General features: G+C 41.9%; 1 protein-coding gene across 1 annotated transcript in view; it reads left to right on the plus strand.

The window, feature by feature from the left end:
• foxo6b (forkhead box O6 b) overlaps window positions 1-15,043 on the plus strand; it is a 170,843-nt gene that overhangs the window by 22,723 nt on the left and 133,077 nt on the right. The gene's annotated exons all lie outside the window — the stretch shown is intronic.

Genomic DNA, 15,043 nt, shown 5'->3' on the forward strand with positions numbered 1-15,043 from the left:
ACTGTGCTGCAATAGGAGGGTGCAGTTACTTTATCCATCTATTGAATTGAAGTGAACTGAAATTACCCTTTGCATTTTGCTATTGCCATGAACTGGAGTCTATGACCTCTGATTTGACCCTGATCTTCAACTTATGACCTAAAAATGATCTGTGTTCCAAGAAGATGGTCTACCAAGTTTATCCACCATGTTTGATTGAAATTACTCTGCATTTTGAAGATATTGTCACAGACAGACAGACAGACAGACAGACAGACAGTCAGACAGACATGTCCATGACACTGACCTGTTTCTGCTTGGTGGCCAGTTTGCACTGGACCTTATACAGGTACTGATTTAGTTACTTGTAATTATACTGCACCTCTGCAGAAGAGAATGTCACAAAGTGCCCAACAGTTTAAAAATAAAATTTAAAACAAAATATAAATGCTTTTATCTAAAAGGATGTTAAATAGACGGGAGTTACTTTTCAAGTGTCCTTCAATCAAAAGTTGAGGAGAGTTCCAGAGTTTAAATGTTGGTTCTTCTTTAGCGTTCAGAGTGACGGCACGCCATCATCAGAAGGCTGCAGCAGCTCACTGATGTCTGAGGGTGTCTGACTGTGCACTGCTCCGTGCACAGCTCTAAACATTGACAACAAGACCCTTCATTCCAAATTTCATGGAAAGCTTGTGCTGAGATTTAAACACCTTGCATTCCGGTCCACTGGTTTTCAGTGCAAGTACATGTCATAAAATGAGTCAAAATAGAATTATACTAACTTACACTTTACGTTATGAATGTGACACAGACCGTTTTATTTCAAACATCATTCCCGAATGATGTTTCTGAGTTGGACAAAAGAAGAACAGTGAAAACAAATCAGGGCTTGGGCAAAAAACGGGGCACTATCTTCATTAGTGGAGAGACTCTTTCTCTCCGATTGTTCTGTCTGAGTTATTTTCATTAGTTACTTCATCTAAACCATCAACATGTTTATTGGACCCCATTCCTGCCAGGCTGCTCAAGGAAGTCCTACCATTATTTAATGCTTCAATCTTAAATATGATCAATCTATCTTTGTTAGTTGGTTATGTACCACAGGCCTTTAAGGTGGCAGTAATTAAACCATTACTTAAAAAGCCATCACTTGACCCAGCTATCTTAGCTAATTATAGGCCAATCTCCAACCTTCCTTTTCTCTCAAAGATTCTTGAGAGGGTAGTTGTAAAACAGCTAACTGATCATCTGCAGAGGAATGGTCTATTTGAAGAGTTTCAGTCAGGTTTTAGAATTCATCATAGTACAGAAACAGCATTAGTGAAGGTTACAAATGATCTTCTTATGGCCTCGGACAGTGGACTCATCTCTGTGCTTGTTCTGTTGGACCTCAGTGCTGCTTTTGATACTGTTGACCATAAAATTTTATTACAGAGATTAGAGCATGCCATAGGTATTAAAGGCACTGCGCTGCGGTGGTTTGAATCATATTTGTCTAATAGATTACAGTTTGTTCATGTAAATGGGGAATCTTCTTCACAGACTAAAGTTAATTATGGAGTTCCACAAGGTTCTGTGCTAGGACCAATTTTATTCACTTTATACATGCTTCCCTTAGGCAGTATTATTAGACGGCATTGCTTAAATTTTCATTGTTACGCAGATGATACCCAGCTTTATTTATCCATGAAGCCAGAGGATACACACCAATTAGCTAAACTGCAGGATTGTCTTACAGACATAAAGACATGGATGACCTCTAATTTCCTGCTTTTAAACTCAGATAAAACTGAAGTTATTGTACTTGGCCCCACAAATCTTAGAAGCATGATGTCTAACCAGATCGTTACTCTGGATGGCATTTCCCTGATCTCTAGTAATACTGTGAGAAATCTTGGAGTCATTTTTGATCAGGATATGTCATTCAAAGCGCATATTAAACAAATATGTAGGACTGCCTTTTTGCATTTACGCAATATCTCTAAAATCAGAAAGGTCTTGTCTCAGAGTGATGCTGAAAAACTAATTCATGCATTTATTTCCTCTAGGCTGGACTATTGTAATTCATTATTATCAGGTTGTCCTAAAAGTTCCCTAAAAAGCCTTCAGTTGGTTCAGAATGCTGCAGCTAGAGTACTGACGGGGACTAGCAGGAGAGAGCATATCTCACCCGTGTTGGCCTCTCTTCATTGGCTTCCTGTTAATTCTAGAATAGAATTTAAAATTCTTCTTCTTACTTATAAGGTTTTGAATAATCAGGTCCCATCTTATCTTAGGGACCTCGTAGTACCATATTACCCCATTAGAGCGCTTCGCTCTCAGACTGCGGGCTTACTTGTAGTTCCTAGGGTTTGTAAGAGTAGAATGGGAGGCAGAGCCTTCAGCTTTCAGGCTCCTCTCCTGTGGAACCAGCTCCCAATTCAGATCAGGGAGACAGATACCCTCTCTACTTTTAAGATTAGGCTTAAAACTTTCCTTTTCGCTAAGGCTTATAGTTAGGGTGACCCTGGACCATCCCTTGGTTATGTTGCTTTAGACGTAGACTGTGGGGGGGTTCCCATGATGCACTGTTTCTTTCTCTTTTTGCTCCGTATGCATCACTCTGCATTTAATCATTAGTGATCGATCTCTGCCCCCCTTCTCGGCATGTCTTTTTTCTGGTTCTTTCCCTCAGCCCCAACCAGTCTCAGCAGAAGACTGCCCCTCCCTGAGCCTGGTTCTGCTGGAGGTTTCTTCCTGTTAAAAGGGAGTTTTTCCTTCCCACTGTGGCCAAGTGCTTGCTCATAGGGGGTCGTTTTGACCGTTGGGGTTTTTCATAATTATTGTATGGCCTTGCCTTACAATATGGAGCGCCTTGGGGAAACTGTTTGTTGTGATTTGGCGCTATATAAGAAAAAAGGTGATTGATTGATTGATTGATTATCTACCACAACATGGCACAAGTGCATCTGGGGACTGTCCAGCCCCACTTTGCTCCTTGCACAGTGCAGAATTTCAGCACAAAATGGTTGGATTTAGGCTCCTAATTAATCATGGGTGTGTTTTGGGCATAACATGAATTAAACCGGTGACATTTTCATGTATCATTCCCTTGAACGCCAACGTGCACTGCAGCTGATGCAATGCTCTTTAGGTGAGGAAAAGGTTCTCCATGCAAAGTGTGTGAGGGAATCATTTATGCTTCACCAAAGCTCCCTGAGGTGAAGCAGTACAGTGAAGTAATACTGTATTAGTGTTTACTTTTCTTTTATATTTGTTTGGAGTTCAGTTTCATTGTAGATTGATGCACTAACACATGTCTCTGTGACACACAGAGTAGAAGTGCATTGTCAGTCTACCAATATCAGGCATTTCAAATAGCAGAAAAAACTCAATGCTTTATTTATAGTGGCAATATTTGGGGGTTGTGCATGGTTCACTTGCTTTTTGATGCCTCACAATAGTAATGCACCAGAACTGGACCTCACATGTTGGATCTGAGCACAAATCACTGAGTGCAACTAAACATCCTACTTCCACAACAGGAGGCTGAGCATGAAAATGACAACTGTGTCAGGTGGAAACGTGCTGCACTAAGCGCTGCATTGTGCCAGAAAGAAGAAATATCTTCAGGCACAGCATTTGACAGAGGAGGAGCTGCTGTGGCAACCAATAACTGGAGCAGCCAGAAGAAAAAGAAGGACAAGAATAACCTTAAGCGCCTCTTCAAACATAATGCGAATAAATACAACTCAGGGTGACTCACGGCGGAACAGCTCATATGAGCGACCAACGAAAACAGTGAGCCGACGGGCAGGCATGCACTATGCCGCTGAGACGGTTCATGCACGTGGGAACACAGTGCAAGCAGTTACAGCATGTAACCACAGCTGCTGTGAAAATAAAAAAATACATGCCACCCACGGGATTCAAACCTGCACTTTCCAAAAGCTCGGAGTGCCAGTCAGAAACTTGACCACTGAGCTACCATCACTGTCCTGTAAAAGGTGTGGGAAAATGCCTGATATCAAAAAGCACATGGGCATATTTAAAAAAGTAAAGCCACACACCATAAAAAACCTGCATTTTATTGAATCCCTCATATCAAGTGGGCAATATAAGTAAGAGACCTCTACTGGTGGTCACTGCGGTATTGTATCACTTCCTGTTCCGGAGCACAGTGGTGTTTTGCTGTATCTGTTAGCTGTTTAATCTGCGTAGTTAGATTGATCTAGATAACTAGATAATGATTTATTTCACAGTGTAATCTTCACGTACCTTAACTAAAGCACTCTCTCTGCTGAATCACCTCTAAATTATTTTCACATTATTCACTTTGTGTGTTTTTAGGAATCCGCTAGCTTAGTGCAGCTATTAGCTCTTAGCCGGTTTAGCATGGCGGCTTCTCCTGTCTCTCCCGCACTTTTCTGTGCTGGGTGTGAAATGTTTAGTTATTCCTCGGCCTCCTTTAGCAGTAACGGTACTTGTAATAAGTGTAGCTTGTTCGTAGCTTTGGAGGCCAGGCTGGGTGAATTGGAGACTCAGCTCCACACCTTGGAAAATCCTACAGCTAGCCAGGCCCCTGTAGTTGGTGCGGACCAAGGTAGCTTAGCCGCCGTTAGCTGTCCCCCAGCAGATCCCGAGCAGCCGGGAAAGCAGGCCGGCTGGGTGACTGTGAGGAAGAAGCGTAGTTCTAAAAAGAAGCCCCCTGTACACCACCGACCCATTCACATTTCTAACTGTAGAAAAAATAATATAGCACCTTCAACTGCACCACAGACTAAAACAGTTAAATGTGGTTTATTAAATATTAGGTCTCTCTCTTCTAAGTCCCTGTTAGTAAATGATATAATAATTGATCAACATATTGATTTATTCTGCCTTACAGAAACCAGGTTACAGCAGGATGAATATGTTAGTTTAAATGAGTCAACACCCACGAGTCACACTAACTGTCAGATTGCTCGAAGCACGGGTTGAGGAGGAGGATTAGCAGCAATCTTCCACTCCAGCTTATTAATTAATAAAAGACCCAGACAGAGCTTTAATTCATTTGAAAGCTTGACTCTTAGTCTTGTCCATCCAAATTGGAAGTCCCAAAAATCAGTTTTATTTGTTATTATCTATCGTCCACCTGGTCATTACTGTGAGATTCTTTGTGATTTTTCAGACCTTTTGTCTGACTTAGTGCTTAGCTCAGATAAGATAATTATAGTGGGTGATTTTAACATTCACAGAGATGCTGAGAATAACAGCCTCAACACTGCATTTAATCTATTATTAGACTCAGTTGGCTTCACTCAAAATGTAAATGAGCCCACCCACCACTTTAGCCACACTTTAGATCTTGTTCTGACATATGGAATAGAAATTGAAGACTTAAAAGTATTCCCTGAAAACCCCTTTTTGTCTGATCATTTCTTAATAACATTTACATTTACTTAATGGACTACCCATAAGTTTCATTACAGTAGAAGTCTTTCTGAAAGCGCTGTAACTAGGTTTAAGGATATGATTTCTTCTTTGTTATGTTCTTCAATGCCATATACCAACACAGTGCAGAGTAGCTACCTAAACTCTGTGAGTGAGATAGATTATCTCATCAATAGCTTTACATCCTCATTGAGCACAACGTTGGATGCTGTAGCTCCTCTGAAAAAGAGAGCCTTAAATCAGAAGTGCCTGACTCCGTGGTATAACCCACAAACGCGCAGCTTAAAGCAGATAACCCGTAAGCTGGAGAGGAAATGTCTCACTAATTTAGAAGATCTTCATTTAGCCTGGAAAAAGAGTCTGTTGCTCTATAAAAAAGCCCTCTGTAAAGCTAGGACATCTTACTATTCATCAGTAATTGAAGAAAATAAGAACAACCCCAGGTTTCTTTTCAGCACTGTAGCCAGGCTGACAAAGAGTCAGAGCTCTATTGAGCCGAGTATTCTTTTAACTTTAACTAGTAACCATCCCAAAGACATATCTTTATGTTCGACTGCTTTCAGTAATGCTGGTATTTGGTTAGATTCTTTCTCTGCGATTGTTCTGTCTGAGTTACTTTCATTAGTCACTTCCTCCAAACCATCAACATGTCTATTAGATCCCATTCCTACCAGGCTGCTCAAGGAAGCCCTACCATTAATTAATGCTTCGATCTTATATATGATCAATCTATCTTTATTGGTTGGCTATGTACCACAGGCTTTTAAGGTGGCAGTAATTAAACCATTACTTAAAAAGCCATCACTTGACCCAGCTATCTTAGGTAATTATAGGCCAATCTCCAACCTTCCTTTTCTCTCAAAAATTCTTGAAAGGGTAGTTGTAAAACAGCTACCTGTCTAGGTCTGTTTCACCTGGGGCAGCCTGTCTATGTGCGTGGCGTGCTCACGCTGGCTGCAGCCCATTGCAACAGCAATATATGTTTTTATGTTTGTCCACATGAGGACAGCAAGCAGACAGCTTTTATGTATGCCCATGTGAGGACAGCGAGCAACACACGCGTCACAGTGGACAGTTAGTTCATGTCCGTCCAAACATGGTATGTGTTCCCCAGCTGGGACATCCAGAACCACAGATCTCCACAGCTGCTCCTATGGGTGGACACACCCCCTGTCAGTTCAGCACACACACCAATGTGTCACTGTGTCTGTTTGCAAAGCCAGAGTCATGGGGCACTTAGACAAATTTCACATTCAACAGTGATTGTCTGCTGACTGTTGTCGTGTTAATAGTATGAATGACCACACATTTTCTAAGTGCCAAGTGAGCGGTGTTAGGTGTTCGTGTGTGTCACCTGGAATTTGGCAGACACCTGCCACGAGAGGGTTCGATGGGCTCTCACAGCGCACACTCTGTCTTTCAGCTGCTGGTGTGTGCTAATAGTTGTGGCAACAGGTGTACGAGGTGTTGAAGGCAGCTACGATTTTAGTACGATTCCCGCTTCATACATACGTCATGCACAATTCGACAAATTTGCACTATGTGTGAAGGGGCCCGAAGGACAACACTTGCTGGGGAACAAATGAGAATTTAAATTTTATCTGCATTAATTGGAACAACATATCTGCCATTCAGTTCTTAATGGAGTTAATGCAGTCATGAAAAGCTGATGTTTTAGAAATACTTTTTTGCATAAATCAACTAGAGCATCGTGCCCATAGAGTGCAAATGTCTGCCAACACTAGTTTCCAATTCCACAAAGTTTTACCCTGTAAAAAAAAATTCATGGTCAACATCCTGTTTGAAGTGGCTAATATAATGCAAAATATAGATCAAAATAGTGGAGCAGATAACGGTAACAATTGTTCATTTCTGGAAACAAGCACCAAAATTGTCACACATACTCCTTAGTCATTACTCTTTTGAAAAAAACTGATTGGCCATTTGAATTTTCAATAGGCAGCCAGGTAAGGGGTCAACTGAAGAATTACACAAGGGTCAAAATTAAAAGGTGCTCCAATCATATTGAAAACTATACCACATTATTTGTCTGATCATAAAGATTCCAAAAAGGTATAGTTTGGACTATTTTTAACTGAATGTTAAGGAGTTATCAATCAATCAATCAATCAACTTTTTTCTTGTATAGCGCCAAATCACAACAAACAGTTGCCCCAAGGCGCTCCACATTGCAAGGCAAGGCCATACAATAATTATGAAACACAGTCTACGTCTAAAGCAACATAACCAAGGGATGGTCCAGGGTCACCCGATCCAGCCCTAACTATAAGCCTGAGCGAAAAGGAAAGTTTTAAGCCTAATCTTAAAAGTAGAGAGGGTATCTGTCTCCCTGATCTGAATTGGGAGCTGGTTCCACAGGAGAGGAGCCTGAAAGCTGAAGGCTCTGCCTCCCATTCTACTCTTACAAACCCTAGGAACTACAAGTAAGCCCGCAGTCTGAGAGCGAAGCGCTCTAATGGGGTAATATGGTACTACGAGGTCCCTAAGATAAGATGGGACCTGATTATTCAAAACCTTATAAGTAAGAAGAAGAATTTTAAATTCTATTCTAGCATTAACAGGAAGCCAATGAAGGGAGGCCAACACGGGTGAGATATGCTCTCTCCTGCTAGTCCCCGTCAGTACTCTAGCTGCAGCATTCTGAACCAACTGAAGGCTTTTTAGGGAACTTTTAGGACAACCTGATAATAATGAATTACAATAGTCCAGCCTAGAGGAAATAAATGCATGAATTAGTTTTTCAGCATCACTCTGAGACAAGACCTTTCTGATTTTAGAGATATTGCGTAAATGCAAAAAGGCAGTCCTACATATTTGTTTAATATGCGCTTTGAATGACATATCCTGATCAAAAATAACTCCAAGATTTCTCACAGTATTACTAGAGATCAGGGAAATGCCATCCAGAGTAACGATCTGGTTAGACACCATGCTTCTAAGATTTGTGGGGCCAAGTACAATAACTTCAGTTTTATCTGAGTTTAAAAGCAGGAAATTAGAGGTCATCCATGTCTTTATGTCTGTAAGACAATCCTGCAGTTTAGCTAATTGGTGCGTATCCTCTGGCTTCATGGATAGATAAAGCTGGGTATCATCTGCGTAACAATGAAAATTTAAGCAATACCGTCTAATAATACTGCCCAAGGGAAGCATGTATAAAGTGAATAAAATTGGTCCTAGCACAGAACCTTGTGGAACTCCATAATTAACTTTAGTCTGTGAAGAAGATTCCCCATTTACATGAACAAACTGTAATCTATTAGACAAATATGATTCAAACCACCGCAGCGCAATGCCTTTAATACCTATGACATGCTCTAATCTCTGTAATAAAATTTTATGGTCAACAGTATCAAAAGCAGCACTGAGGTCCAACAGAACAAGCACAGAGATGAGTCCACTGTCCGAAGCCATAAGAAGATCATTTGTAACCTTCACTAATGCTGTTTCTGTACTATGATGAATTCTAAAACCTGACTGAAACTCTTCAAATAGACCATTCCTCTGCAGGTGATCAGTTAGCTGTTTTACAACTACCCTCTCAAGAATCTTTGAGAGAAAAGGAAGGTTGGAGATTGGCCTATAATTAGCTAAGATAGCTGGGTCAAGTGATGGCTTTTTAAGTAATGGTTTAATTACTGCCACCTGAAAGGCCTGTGGTACATAACCAACTAACAAAGATAGATTGATCATATTTAAGATTGAAGCATTAAATAATGGTAGGACTTCCTTGAGCAGCCTGGCAGGAATGGGGTCTAATAAGCATGTTGATGGTTTGGATGAAGTAACTAATGAAAATAACTCAGACAGAACAATCGGAGAGAAAGAGTCTAACCAAATACCGGCATCACTGAAAGCAGCCAAAGATAACGATACATCTTTGGGATGGTTATGAGTAATTTTTTCTCTAATAGTCAAAATTTTGTTAGCAAAGAAAGTCATGAAGTCATTACTAGTTAAAGTTAATGGAATACTCAGCTCAATAGAGCTCTGACTCTTTGTCAGCCTGGCTACAGTGCTGAAAAGAAACCTGGGGTTGTTCTTATTTTCTTCAATTAGTGATGAGTAGAAAGATGTCCTAGCTTCACGAAGGGCTTTCTTATAGAGCAACAAACTCTTTTTCCAGGCTAAGTGAAGATCTTCTAAATTAGTGAGACGCCATTTCCTCTCCAACTTACGGGTTATCTGCTTTAAGCTACGAGTTTGTGAGTTATACCACGGAGTCAGACACTTCTGATTTAAAGCTCTCTTTTTCAGAGGAGCTACAGCATCCAAAGTTGTCTTCAATGAGGATGTAAAACTATTGACAAGATACTCTAACTCCCTTACAGAGTTTAGGTAGCTACTCTGCACTGTGTTGGTATATGACATTAGAGAACATAAAGAAGGAATCATATCCTTAAACCTAGTTACAGCGCTTTCTGAAAGACTTCTAGTGTAATGAAACTTATTCCCCACTGCAGGGTAGTCCATCAGGGTAAATGTAAATGTTATTAAAAAATGATCAGACAAAAGGGAGTTTTCAGGGAATACTGTTAAGTCTTCTATTTCCATACCATAAGTCAGAACAAGATCTAAAATATGATTAAAGTGGTGGGTGGACTCATTTACTTTTTGAGCAAAGCCGATAGAGTCTAATAATAGATTAAATGCAGTGTTGAGGCTGTCATTCTCAGCATCTGTGTGGATGTTAAAATCGCCCACTATAATTATCTTATCTGAGCTAAGCACTAAGTCAGACAAAAGGTCTGAAAATTCACAGAGAAACTCACAGTAACGACCAGGTGGACGATAGATAATAACAAATAAAACTGGTTTTTGGGACTTCCAATTTGGATGGACAAGACTAAGAGACAAGCTTTCAAATGAATTAAAGCTCTGTCTAGGTTTTTGATTAATTAATAAGCTGGAATGAAAGATTGCTGCTAATCCTCCGCCCCGGCCCGTGCTACGAGCATTCTGACAGTTAGTGTGACTCGGGGGCGTTGACTCATTTAAACTAACATATTCATCCTGCTGTAACCAAGTTTCTGTTAGGCAGAATAAATCAATACGTTGATCAATTATTATATCATTTACCAACAGGGACTTAGAAGAAAGAGACCTAATGTTTAATAGACCACATTTAACTGTTTTAGTCTGTGGTGCAATTGAAGGTGCTATATTATTTTTTCTTTTTGAATTTTTATGCTTAAATAGATTTTTGCTAGTTATTGGTGGTCTGGGAGCAGGCACCGTCTCTACGGGGATGGGGTAATAGGGGGATGGCAGGGGGAGAGAAGCTGCAGAGAGGTGTATAAGACCACAGCTCTGCCTCCTGGTCCCAACGCTAGACAGTCACAGTTTGGAGGATCCCAAAAAATTGGCCAGATTTCTAGAAATGAGAGCTGCTCCCTCTAAAGTGGGATGGATGCCGTCTCTCCTAACAAGACCAGGTTTTCCCCAGAAGCTTTGCCAATTATCAATGAAGCCCACCTCATTTTTTGGACACCACTCAGACAGCCAGCAATTCAAGGAGAACATGCGGCTAAACATGTCACTCCCGGTCTGATTGGGGAGGGGCCCAGAGAAAACAACAGAGTCCGACATTGTTTTTGCAAAGTTACACACCGATTCAATGTTAATTTTAGTGACCTCCGATTGACGTAACCGAGTGTCATTACTGCCGACGTGAATTACAATCTTACCAAATTTACGCTTAGCCTTAGCCAGCAATTTCAAATGTCCTTCGATGTCGCCTGCTCTGGCCCCCGGAAGACAATTGACAATGGTTGCTGGTGTCGCTAACTTCACATTTCTCAAAACAGAGTCGCCAATAACCAGAGTTTGATCCTCGGCGAGTGTATCGTCGAGTGGGGAAAAACGGTTAGAGATGTGAACGGGTTGACGGTGTACACGGAGCTTCTGTTTAGGGCTACGCTTCCTCCTCACAGTCACCCAGTCAGCCTGCCTTCCCGACTGCACGGGGTCTGCCAGGGGGGAACTAACGGCGGCTAAGCTACCTTGGTCCGCACCGACTACAGGGGCCTGGCTAGCTGTAGAATTTTCCACGGTGCGGAGCCGAGCCTCCAATTCGCCCAGCCTGGCCTCCAAAGTTACGAATAAGCTGCACTTATTACAAGTACCGTTACTGCTAAAAGAGGCCGAGGAATAACTAAACATTTCACACCCAGAGCAGAAAAGTGCGGGAGAGACAGGAGAAGCCGCCATGCTAAAACGGCTAAGAGCTAGTAGCTACGCTAAGCTAGCGGATTCCCAAACAGGGAATCCGACACTAGACAGGCTGTGGAGCAGCACAGGTAACGCACGACAACAGTGCTAAAATAAAATAAAAATCCACTAGACAGGCTGTGGAGCAGCACAGGTAACGCACAACAACAGTGCTAAAAAATAAAATAAAATAAAAATCCACTGGACAGGCTGTGGAGCAGCACAGGCAACGCACGACAACAGTGCTAAAACAAAATAAAAATCCACTAGACAGGCTGTGGAGCAGCACAGGTAACGCACGACAACAGTGCTAAAAAATAAAATAAAAATAAAAATCCACTGGACAGGCTGTGGAGCAGCACAGGTAACGCACGACAACAGTGCTAAAACAAAATAAAAATCCACTAGACAGGCTGTGGAGCAGCACAGGTAACGCACAACAACAGTGCTAAAAAATAAAATAAAATAAAAATAAAAATCCACTGGACAGGCTGTGGAGCAGCACAGGCAACGCACGACAACAGTGCTAAAACAAAATAAAAATCCACTAGACAGGCTGTGGAGCAGCACAGGCAACGCACGACAACAGTGCTAAAACAAAATAAAAATCCACTAGACAGGCTGTGGAGCAGCACAGGTAACGCACAACAACAGTGCTAAAAAATAAAATAAAATAAAAATAAAAATCCACTGGACAGGCTGTGGAGCAGCACAGGCAACGCACGACAACAGCGCCAAAAAAAAATAAAATAAAAATCAAAATCCACTGGACAGGCTGTGGAGCAGCACAGGTAACGCACGACAACAGTGCTAAAAAATAAAATCAAAATCCACTGGACAGGCTGTGGAGCAGCACAGGTAACGCACGACAACAGTGCTAAAAAAATAAAAATAAATAAATAAATAAAAAAATAAAAATCCACTGGACAGGCTGCGGAGCAGCACAGGTAACACACGACAACAGTGGTAAAAAATAAAATAAAAATCCACTAGACAGGCTGTGGAGCAGCACAGGTAACACACGACAACAGTGCTAAAAAAAAAATAAAATAAAAATCAAAATCCACTGGACAGGCTGTGGAGCAGCACAGGTAACGCACGACAACAGTGCCAAAAAATAAAATAAAAATCCACTAGACAGGCTGTGGAGCAGCACAGGTAACACACGACAACAGTGCTAAAAAAAAATAAAATAAAAATCAAAATCCACTGGACAGGCTGTGGAGCAGCACAGGTAACACACGACAACAGTGCCAAAAAACAAAACAAAAATCCACTGAACAGGCTGTGGAGCAGCGCAGGTAACACACGACAACAGTGCTAAAAAAAAATAAAATAAAAATCAAAATCCACTGGACAGGCTGTGGAGCAGCACAGGTAACACACGACAACAGTGCCAAAAAACAAAACAAAAATCCACTGAACAGGCTGTGGAGCAGCGCAGGTAACACACGACAACAGTGCCAAAAAATAAAATAAAAATCCACTGGACAGGCTGTGGAGCAGCACAGGTAACACACGACAACAGTGGTAAAAAATAAAATAAAAATCCACTGGACAGGCTGTGGAGCAGCACAGGTAACGCACGACAACAGTGCTAAAAAATAAAATAAAAATCCACTGAACAGGCTGTGGAGCAGCACAGGTAACGCACGACAACAGTGCTAAAATAAAATAAAAATCCACTAGGCAGGCTGTGGAGCAGCACAACAACAGTGCTAAAAAATAAAACAAAAATAAAAACGAAAGCGTTAGCAAGCTAGTTAGCCTGCCAACGCTGATGAAGGCCAGCTGATAAAAGAGCTCCGTCGCGATGCTTCAACCGTTAGAGGTCTTCCTTAGGCGTTGGAGCACGGTGAAAAAGTAAAAAAAAGTAAAAAAGTCTTGAAAAAGACTGTTAATTCAAAGAATTAACAGAGGTATAAACAGCAAGAATGTGTGTTTGGCATGCTGTCAGCCCTGTCGCTCGTCGAGTTTTTTTGCTATTTGTTGCTGTGTTTTTGCTCTGTGTGTTCTGCCGGGACACTTCAGCCTTGCTTGTGTATGGTCGCCAGTCTCTCTTGGACATTAATGCTCTTTATGAGCCGCTGCTGTCGTCTGTGTCCGGGCTTGGAGGGCCCCACCCTGCTCTGCCACCTGTGCTCGCGGACGTCCCGCTCCACCTGCTCCGTTTTCCTTGCATTCCTCTCCGGAGGAGGCGCTTTAGAAGGCACGGAAAGTGGAGCGGTCTGTTGGTGAAACTTAAGTTTTACCTGGCAGCCTTCATTAGAGGGTCTGATCCTCGCCGCCTCTGTGATGGACGATATTTTTGGGCGTGGGAGCGCGCGCTGCACACAAGAGGCTGCTGGATTCGTCCTGTTCCTGAACTGATGACTGGACCAGCTCCACTAAAGCTGTGCCCGTTTGTGCCGCAGCTTCCCGCTGCTGCCTCTCGCCGGGCTGCGGAGTTTTTACGCCGGTGCTGTCGTCTGCGGGCTCTCAGACGCGGCGTTTCACCTGAGCTCCTCCGGCCATTGAAACACGCTGCGTCACTGGCTGCTGAGGAGCAGAACTTCCGCATGACCTCATTAAAACCTGCTGATCCCACCGAGATCCTTAGTTTGGGTCTCATTAACATCAGATCATTGTCTCTGAAGTCACTGCTGGTGAATGACTTAATTGTGGATCATCATCTGGATATGCTTGGATTATGTGAAACCTGGATTAAATCCACAGCTGTCCTTCCTCTGAATGAGGCCTGCCCACCGGAGTACACTTTTAGTAACGTTTCACGTGATGTGAAGAAAGGCGGGGGTGTTGCTTTTATTTATAAATCCAGGTTTACTTTAGTAACTGTTGGGGGTCAGAAATATAATTTATTTGAGCATCTGATTCTCCATTATGCCCATGATGCTAAGTACTGTCAGGGTCATAAAACTGGAAATCAGCTATGTTATATTGTCACTGTCTATAGGCCTCCTGGCCCATATTCTGATTTTTTAGATGAATTTGGCACGTTCATCTCTAGTCTTTCAACTAGTGTAGACAACATTTTGATTATTGGTGACTTTAACATTCATATAAATAAGCTCTCTGATGCCCTCGGTAAATCATTTATGGAAATCATGGATGCATTAGGATTTCAGCAGTTCATTCATGGTTCAACGCATATCAGTGGTAATACTCTGGATTTGGTTCTTGCACATGGCCTTGCTGTCACAAATATTGACATCCTGCCTCTTGCATCAGCGGTCTCTGACCACTCGCTTATTAGGTTTACAATTACGCTGCCGCGTTTAGTGGAGCAACAACCTTACCTATCATTGCGGCGACAAATTAAACCTTCAACTTTGACTGAACTCGAAGCAAGACTACCAGAAATCCTAACTTCAAGCTTGATGAAATTTCAGTCAGTAGACAGTCTTGCAGATAGCCTGAATTT

Source organism: Thalassophryne amazonica, chromosome 20 (genome assembly GCF_902500255.1).
Source record: "Thalassophryne amazonica chromosome 20, fThaAma1.1, whole genome shotgun sequence".
NCBI lineage: Eukaryota > Metazoa > Chordata > Actinopteri > Batrachoidiformes > Batrachoididae > Thalassophryne > Thalassophryne amazonica.